Source organism: Dipodomys ordii, unplaced genomic scaffold (genome assembly GCF_000151885.1).
Source record: "Dipodomys ordii isolate 6190 unplaced genomic scaffold, Dord_2.0 Scaffold73, whole genome shotgun sequence".
Classification (NCBI taxonomy): Eukaryota; Metazoa; Chordata; class Mammalia; order Rodentia; family Heteromyidae; genus Dipodomys; species Dipodomys ordii.
Window position 1 is genome coordinate 1,769,750 of NW_012267289.1, and position 9,483 is coordinate 1,779,232.

Genomic DNA, 9,483 nt, shown 5'->3' on the forward strand with positions numbered 1-9,483 from the left:
GCTCCAACAATGAATTTGAAGCCATCAAAGCTGACCAATTAGAAGGAAAGGAAAAAAAAAAGTAGAAAGTCTTGACAGTAGTTTTGACCATGCAGAAGATGGAATCTCTGGGATTGAAGACAGCCTAGATATTATAGAGAAGGAACATACAACTATCTAAGACAAATCCTAGAAATATGATAGACTTATTTAACATTCAGAAGACACCATCTGAAGGCCTAATCTGAGGAAAATGGATGTAGAGGAGACAAAAGAAGTTAATGGTCTACTAAATGTATTCAACAGTACCTAGTAGAGAACTGCCCAACTATGCAGAAAGATAGGTCTATTCAGATACAAGAAGCTTTTAGAAGCCCAAATAGCCCAGACCAGAATGGGACATCCCACTGTCACATTATAATCCACAGAGGATCAATTCAGACCAAAGAAAAGATCCTTGAAACTGTCAAGGAGAAAAGATCAATCACCTATAAGGAGAAACCAATTAGACTCACCTCAGATTTCTCAGCAGAGACAATTAAAACAAGAAGAGCCTGGAATGATGTATGCCATGCCTTAAAAACAAAAAATATCAACCAAGAATACTGTACTCAGTTAAACTCTCCTTCATAACAAAAGGTAAAATAAAAAAAACCTTCCATAGCAAAGAAAAATTGAAACCATACATCTCCACCAAACCAGCCCTGCAAAAGATCCTTCTTTTAAAAAAATGTTAAAATACAGGACAGAGGGGTTACAATTACATGTGCAAGGTAATGAGTACATTTCTTATCAAGCATTGTTGCCTACTCATTTGTTTCCTCATCCATTTCTTCCCATCACCCCCTTCCGTCCCACCAACTCACCCCAACCTGCACCCAAAGTTGTAAAGTTCGTTTTTTCGATATAATGTCTTCTACATCTCATTGTTGCAATTGGTCCACCTGTATCCCTATTTAAACAATTTGTTTTTTCCTGTCCCCTCCACTAATTATACCAACATCAAATACAGTGAAAAAAGGGATTATACCTTGGGAAAGGGACATAAAAAGCAACAAAGAAATCATCTTATAAATATGTTAGAAACAATATCAAGAAAGAAAAAACATTTGAGTCCTTATCTTGGGGTTCATTTTGCCTAACATGAACTTTTCTGACCATTTCTGCTTGTCTCAGATATATACTAGTTATTGTAAATAAAGGAAACAATGGGACCTATGTTTCTTAGGGCCTGGCTACTTCACTTAATAAAATTTTTTCTAAGTCTTTCCATTTCCTAACAAATGGGGCAATGTCATTCTTTCTGATGAAGGCATAGAATTCCATTTTGTATATATACCACATTTTCTTGGTCCATTCATCTACTGAGGGGCATCTGGGTTGCTTCCATATCTTAGCTATGGTAAATAATGCTGTAATAAACATAGTTGTGCTGGTAGCTTTAGTATGGTCTTGTTTGTGATCATTTGGGTAAATGCCCAAAAGTGGGATAGCTGGGTCATAAGGGAGCTCTATGTGGAGTCTTTTGAGGAACCTCAATACTACTTTCCAAAGTGGATGAACAAGTTTACACTCCCCCCAAAAATCATTAGGGTTCCCTTCTGGTCACATCCTCTCCTGTTGTTATTAGAGTTCTTGATTATAGCCATTCTAACTGGGGTGAGGTGATATCTCAATGTTGTTTTGATTTATTTCTTTTATGGCTCGGGAGGTTGAGCATGTCTTCATGTGTCTATTGGCCATCCTTCTTTCCTCTTCAGGGAAGTTTCTCTTTAGGTCTTTAGCCCACTTATTTATGGGGCAGCTGTGTCTTTGAGGATTTGTTGTTGGGGGATTTAATTTTTTAAGTTCCAGGTACAGGTTAGATATGAGACCCTTGTCCATTTTATGGCTAGTGAAGATCTTCTCCCAATCTAAGAGCTTTCTATTGATATTGCTATCTATGTCCTTTGCTATGCAGAAGCTCTGCAATTTCATGCACATTTTGATTTGTTGTTTCTGGGTCTCTTTTAAGAAAATTTCAGCCTGCGCCAAGGAGACCTAGGGTTTCTCCTATTCCTTCCTGTATTGTTTTCAGAGTGTCTGCTTTGACCCGGAGGTCTTTGATCTATTTGGAGTTGATTCTGTTGCAGGGTGACACATAAGGATCTAGGTTTAGTTTTCTTCAAGTGATTAACCAATTTTGCCAGCACCAATTACTGAAGAGGCTGTCTTTCTTCCACTTTAGTTTTTAGATACCTTACCAAAGATTAGATGGCTATAGGTCTTTAGGTTCATTTCTGGGTTTTCAATTCTATCCCATTGGTCCTGAGGTCTCTTCTAGTGCTGGCACCAAGCTGTTTTGATTACTATGGCTTTGCAGTAGAGTTTGAAATTTGGTATTGATATTCCTCTAGTACTGTTCATTCTGTTAAGGATCATTTTAGTTATTAGGTTTTTTATTCTTCCATATGTGTTTTTGGATTGACTCTTCTATTTCCTTGAAATATGAGGTTGGAATAATGATAGGTATTGCACTGAATTTGTAGATAGCCTTGGGAAGTATTGCAATTTTCATGATGTTGATCCTTCCAATCCAGGATCATGGGAATTTTTTCAATTTTCTAAGTTCTGTTTTGATTTCCTTTTTCAGATTTTTAAAGTTTTCATCATAGATGTCCTTCACTTCTTTGGTTAAGTTAACTCCTAGGTATTTTATTTTTTGTGGGGCTATTACGAATGAAGTTGCTTTCCTGATTTAAGCCACGCTTTTTTCATTGTTGGCATTCAGAAAAGCCATTGATTTTTGAGGTTTAATTTTATACCCTGCTACTTTGTCAAAGTTTTGAATCAGCTTGAGTAATTTGGGAGTGGAGTTTATGGGATTCTTTAAATACAAGAACATGTCATCTGCAAAGAGGGAAAGTTTTACTTCATCTTTCCCTATTTGGGTCCCTTTTATGTTTGCATCTTGTCTTATTGCTGTAGCTAGGCATTGTAATACTAAATTGAAGAGGAGAGAATGGATATCCTTGTCTCATGCCTGAGTTAAGAAGAAATGGCATTTTAAGATGTCGTACACATAGGAAACCAACAAGACCACAATAAAGTCCAAGAAACCACACCCAAACTGAGAATCCAAGAACCACAGGAAGAACCCAGTTATTGTAGCCCCCAAGAAGGTAAATAGAATGACAGGAACTACCAAACCCCTCTCAGTCCTAACTCTGAACATTAATGGAATTAACTCTTCAATTAAGTGACATAGACTGTCTAGTTGGATTAAAAGGAAAATATTTTTATCTGCTGCCTTCAAGAGTCACACTTCCCAATAAAAACAAAAATACTTTGAAAGTGAAAGTCTGGAATAAAAGCTACCAAAGAAACAGCCCCTAAACAGGCAGGAGTTGCAATCCTAATATCAGATAAAATAGACTTCAAATTGAAATTAATGAGAAGAGATAAAGAAGGTCTCTGCATACTAATTAAGGGTTTCCTCCTTCGCGGGGTCTTACAATACTAAATATCTATTCACCACACAATGGAGCACCCAAATTTATCCAAAAAACACTACCTTCCCTCTAATCTCATAGATCCAATGACATTAATTTTTGGGGACTTTAAGACGCCACTATCTCCATTAGATAGATCAACTTGGCAAAAACTCAACAGAGAAACTGCAAATCTAAACAACTGCATAGATCAACTAGATTTAACAGACATCTACCAAATATTTCAAACACCATCAAGAAAATACACGTTTTTCTCAGCAGCATTTTCCAAAATATACCACATTTTACATCACAAAGCCAACTTGTCCAAATTCAGAAACATTGAATGCCCTGCATTCTCTCAGAGCAAAAGGGAATAAACTTAGAACTCAATGCCAAAAGCTACCAAAGAAAGTTCTCTAACACATGGAGGTTGAATAACACACTGCTGAATCATGAGTGGCTCATGGAAGAGATTAGAAAGGAAAGTCAAATCTTCATGATATTCAACAAAAATGAACACACATATTATCATCTCCTCTGGGATACAGCAATGGCAGTATTCAGAGGCAAGCTTATAGCTCTGAGTTGCTACATCCAAAAATTGGAGAGATCTAAAACCAACAATTTAATGAGACATCTGAACCTCCTTGAAAAAGAGCAGCAAGATAAACCCCCCAATACTGTCAGCAGAAAGAAATAATTAAATTAAATCAGAATTAAGCAAATTAGAATTAAAAAAAAACAGAATCAACAAAACAGAGAGTTGGCTCTTCAGAAAAATTAACAAACTTGATAGACCCTTAGCAAATCTTATCAGAAAAAGAAGGGAACACTCCCAAGTAAACAAAGTCAGAGATGAGAATGGAAACATCACCACAGAAGCAACTAAGATTCGGAACATTATAAGGGAATGCTTCTCAAATCTTTATGCTAATAAGTTTGAGAACTTGGAAGAAATGGACGATTTCTTAGTAAATAATGACATGCCAAAACTAAACAAAAATGAGGTAAACCTAGTTAACAATCCATATCAAGCACTGAAATAGAAACAGCAATAAGAGATGTCCCATCTAAGAAAAGCCCAGGACTGGATGGATTTACAGTGGAATTCTACAAGGCCTTCAAAGCAGAACTCACACAAATACTCCACCAACTCTTAAATGAAATTGAAAATGAAAGTTCAGTATGGAACTCTTTCTATGAAGCCATCATAACCCTCATCCCAAAACTAGGCAAGGACTCATCAAAGAAAGAGAACTATAAACCCATTTCTTTGATGAAGATCGACCCAAAAACTTCTCAACAAAATTTTGGCCAGTCAACATAAAAAATTCATCCAAAAAATCATGAACTCTGATCAAACAGGATTCATTTCCAGGATGCCATTATGGTTCAATATACACAAATCAATATAATTCATCTCATCAATAAGAGCAAGGATAAGAACCACATGTTTATCTAAATAGATGCAAAAGAAACATTTGACAAGATGATGAAGGCTCTGGCAAAACTAGGAATCCATGGAACATTACTCAATACAATAAAGGGTATATATGATAAACCTACAGCCAGCATTATACTTCATGGTCAAAAACACAAGCCATTTCCTCTAAAATCAGGAATGAGACAAGGAAGTCCACTGTATCCACTTCTCTTCAATTTAGTATTAGAATGCCTAGCTACAGCAATAAGACAAGATACATACATAAAGGGGATCCATATAGGGAAAGATGAAATAAAACTCTCCCTCTTTGAAGGTGATACGATCTTGTATTTAAAAGAATCCTGTAGATTCTACTTCCAAATTACTCAAGCTAATTTGAAACACTGGCAAAGCAGCCTGGTATAAAATTAACCTTCAAAAACCAATGGCTTTTCTATGTGCAAACAATGAGGAGAACGTGGCTGAAATGAGGAAAGCAACTCCATTCATAATAGCCCAACAAAAAATAAAATGACTAGGAATTAACTTAACCAAAGAAGTGAAGGACCTCTATGATGAAAACTTTAAAAATCTGAAAAAGGAAATTAAAACAGAACTTAGAAAGTGGAAAAACCTCCCATGCTCCTGGCTTAAAAGGATCCACATCGTGAAAATTGCAATACTTCCAAAGCTATGTACAAATTCAATTCAATACCTATCAATATTCCAACCTCATTCTTCAAGGAAATAGAAGAGTCCATCCAAAAACACATATGGAACAATAAAAGACCCCTGATAGCTAAAACAATCCTTAACCGAAAGAACAGTGCTGGAGGAATATCAATACCACATTTCAAACTCTACTACAAAGCCATAGTAATCAAAACAGGTTGGTACTGGCACGAGAAGACACCTTAGGACCAATGGGATAGAATTGAAAACCCAGAAATGAACCCACAGACCCATAGCCATCTAATCTTCAATAAGGGAGCTAAAAAACTTGAATGGAAGAAAGACAACCTCTTCAGTAATTGGTGCTGGCCAAATTGGTTAATCACTTGCAGAAAACTAAAGCTAGATCCTTATATATTACCCTGCACCAGAATCAACTCCAAATAGATTAGAGACCTCGGAGTCAAAGCAGACACTCTGAAAACAATACAGGAAGGAATGGGAGAAACCCTAGGTCTCCTTGGCACAGGCTAAAATTTTCTTAAAAGAGACCCAGAAGCAACAAATCAAAATGTGCATGAAATGGCAGAGCTTCTGCATGGCAAAGGACATAGCTAGCAAGATCAATAGAAAGCCCATAGATTGGGAGAAGGTCTTCACCATTCATACATATCTAAACTGTACTTGGAACTCAAAAAATTAAATCCTCCAACAACAAATCCTCAAAGAAACAAATGCCTGATAAATAAATTCGCTAAAGACTTAAACAGAAACTTCGCTGAAGAGGAAATAATAATGACCAATACACGCATGAAGAAATGTTCAACTTCTTTAGCCATAAAATAAATGCAAATCAAAACAAGATTGAGATTCCACCTCACCCCAGTTAGAATGGCTATAATCAAGAACTCTAATAATAGATGCTGGAGGGGATGTGACCAGAAGGGAACCCTAATGCATTGTTGGTGGAAATGTAAACTTGTTCAACCAAAATGGTTGACTCCACATAGAGCTCCCCTATGACCCAGCAATCCCACTTTTGGGCATTTACCCAAATGATCGCAAACAAGACCATACTAAAGCTACCAGCACAACTATGTTTATTACAGCATTATTTACCATAGCTAAGATATGGAACCAACGCAGATGCCCCTCAGTAGATGAATGGACCAAGAAAATGTGGTATATATACACAATGGAATTCTATGCCTTCATCAGAAAGAATGACATTGTGCTATTTGTTAGGAAATGGAAAAACTTAGAAAAACTTATATTAAGTGAAGTAAGACACAACCAAAGATACATATGTCCTATGATTTCCCTTATTGGCAACAACTAGTATATGTCTGGGACAAGCAGAAAAGTTCAGATAAGATGATTTTAAGCATAATGAACCCCAATATAGGGACACATGTATTTTTTGCTTTCTTGCTATTGTTTCTAACGTATTTAAGGTACCATGTGACATTTTTATTGTTTTGTATGTCCCTCCCCCATGGAATAACCCCTGTTTTCACTGTATTTGATATTGGTATAATTTGTGGAGAGGAATGGAAAAAAACAAATTGTTTAAATAGGGGTACAGGTGGACCCATTGCAACAATGAGATGTACAAGATGCTATGTTGAAAAACGAACTTTATAACTTAGATCGGGGGGCGGGGTGGTGGTGGTGAGGAGTGTAGTTGAGGGTGTCAGAGCAAAGGGATTGTAGGGGGGAAAAAGGAGGAAGCAATCATGCTTGATAAGATATGTCCTCATTACCTTGCTCATGTAACTGTAACCACTCTGAACTGTATTTTCACAATAAAAAAAATAAAAAAATGAAGCCACTTCTCCCCTTTACAAAATTATTGATTATTTGAATATTGGTTGATCTTAGAATTGATACCTTCATTATTATCCCAAACGGAATTTATAATTCTGTGCAGTCATATGGATCACTTATTCTCAATAAGAACAGAATATTAATTAAATTTTAGAAACTGAGCTTTCTTTATCTACTAGTTGTAGGTTCTTCTTGATTTTCATGTTTGAATGTACTCTAATAAATGGAGAAATATATTTCCCATCACCCTGTTCAAGGAATTTTGTTTCAATGCTTTTAAATGAAATCAGCCTAAACATTTATTTTTCTATGTGACTCTTTAGTTTACAATGATAATTATGTTCTCAGCCCCTTCCGAATGCTAAGCACATGGTAGTACATTATTCAGGAAACAGCTTTAGTCAGGAAACTGAGTTGAATATTTCTTTCTTCTTTCTCATTCTCTTCTTTTTTTATTTCCAGAAATAATTTTAGGATATAGGAAGTACTACACACTACTTTTAGAACAACAATTCCTACAATTATAGTGGAAGAGCCTTTAATATTTTTGTCTTCCCATGTTCAAATAAACCTGCTATTTTACCTTTAACATAATCATTAACAACAGCTCATGAGTAGTTTTATTATGTCAATCTTGTTCAAATATCTTGTATTCATTCCTGGTACAAGAAAACAAACTGTCCTCATAAAAATCAAATTCTGATTTACACACTGTGATTTACTTAAGTTTTTCAAAGTATGCTGAAGGACCCTTTCCACACATCTCCTCACTCAATGAACATGATAACTTGAAATATAACAATGATTTAAAAATAAAAAGAGATAAAAATGATAAAAAACAAAAAGCAAGACCAGACAGAAACAATAATAAATAAGAAAGCACTATTTGGCTGAGAATATCTGAATACTGCAAAATGGACCTAGAATGTTAGCAATGTTTACTTTTTGGTGCCTATATATTTTATAAGGAATTAAAAATAATTTTCTAGTTTATATTGAGTAGACATGTAGTCTTTAATTTACTGTGCTTATACATTTTACTTTAACACATGATTTTCTATTATATGATTTAGTATATTTGCAGAGTTGAAATAATAAAGGACGTTATAAGGTATATTTTGGTCTTAACAATGTTCACTTTCTTAGTCAATCTTAGTTATGTTGAAATACAGTAATAAACACTAAAGCAATCTCTTAAAAATATCACATATTTATGTTTGTACAAACATTAGATTATATGTTACTATTAACTTAATCTTATCAATATTTTTAATATTTAAGCCTTTTTGTCATGCAATATAGCATTAGATATTTTATGAATAAATTGCCTATCTATATTTAAAAAATCAATTGAGACTTTTATGGCATTTATATCCATTTTAACTGCTAATATATTTTTTGAGATATACATTGTAAGTTGCTACCAGTTATCATCATGTTTAAAATCTCTTATCTCATATACAGATATTAAACATTTTAATCATTACATATTTATTAAAACTTCCCTTCTTGGTACTCACACTATTTCTAAGTCTAATAGGGCCCTCAGTAGCTAGTCCAGTTACCGATTAAAGTTCGTTCCTCCTTCTTGGTTGTTTTAAGCAGAAAGTTGACTAACAGTATCTCTCCTGTACAACAATAGAAATGTAGCCAGGTGCTGGTGGCTCAGCCCTGTTATCCTAGCTACTCAGGAGTCTGAGATCTGAGGACGGAAGTTCAAACTCAGACCAGAGGTGGTGCTGTGGCTCAAGTGATAAGAGCACTAGCTTTGAACTGACGAGCTGAAGTACAGCACCCAGGCTCAGAGTTCAAGCCCCACAATTGACAACAACTAACTAATAATAATAATAATGATGATGATGATATATTGTAAATCTGTTTGATATTTGAAATGCATCATATTTAAAACTCTGACAAATATATGGCAATGTCCTACTGAAGGGAGAAAATCTGATGCTAATGCAATTTTATGCTACATCTATGTGAAGAATAAGAACTATAACATAAAAGTAAATAAATATTGACGTTAAATACATGAAGAAAGCCATTCAATAATGTTGAGATGATGCTCCTGAAACTTAAAAAAGAAAACAAGAAAACTCAGAAATA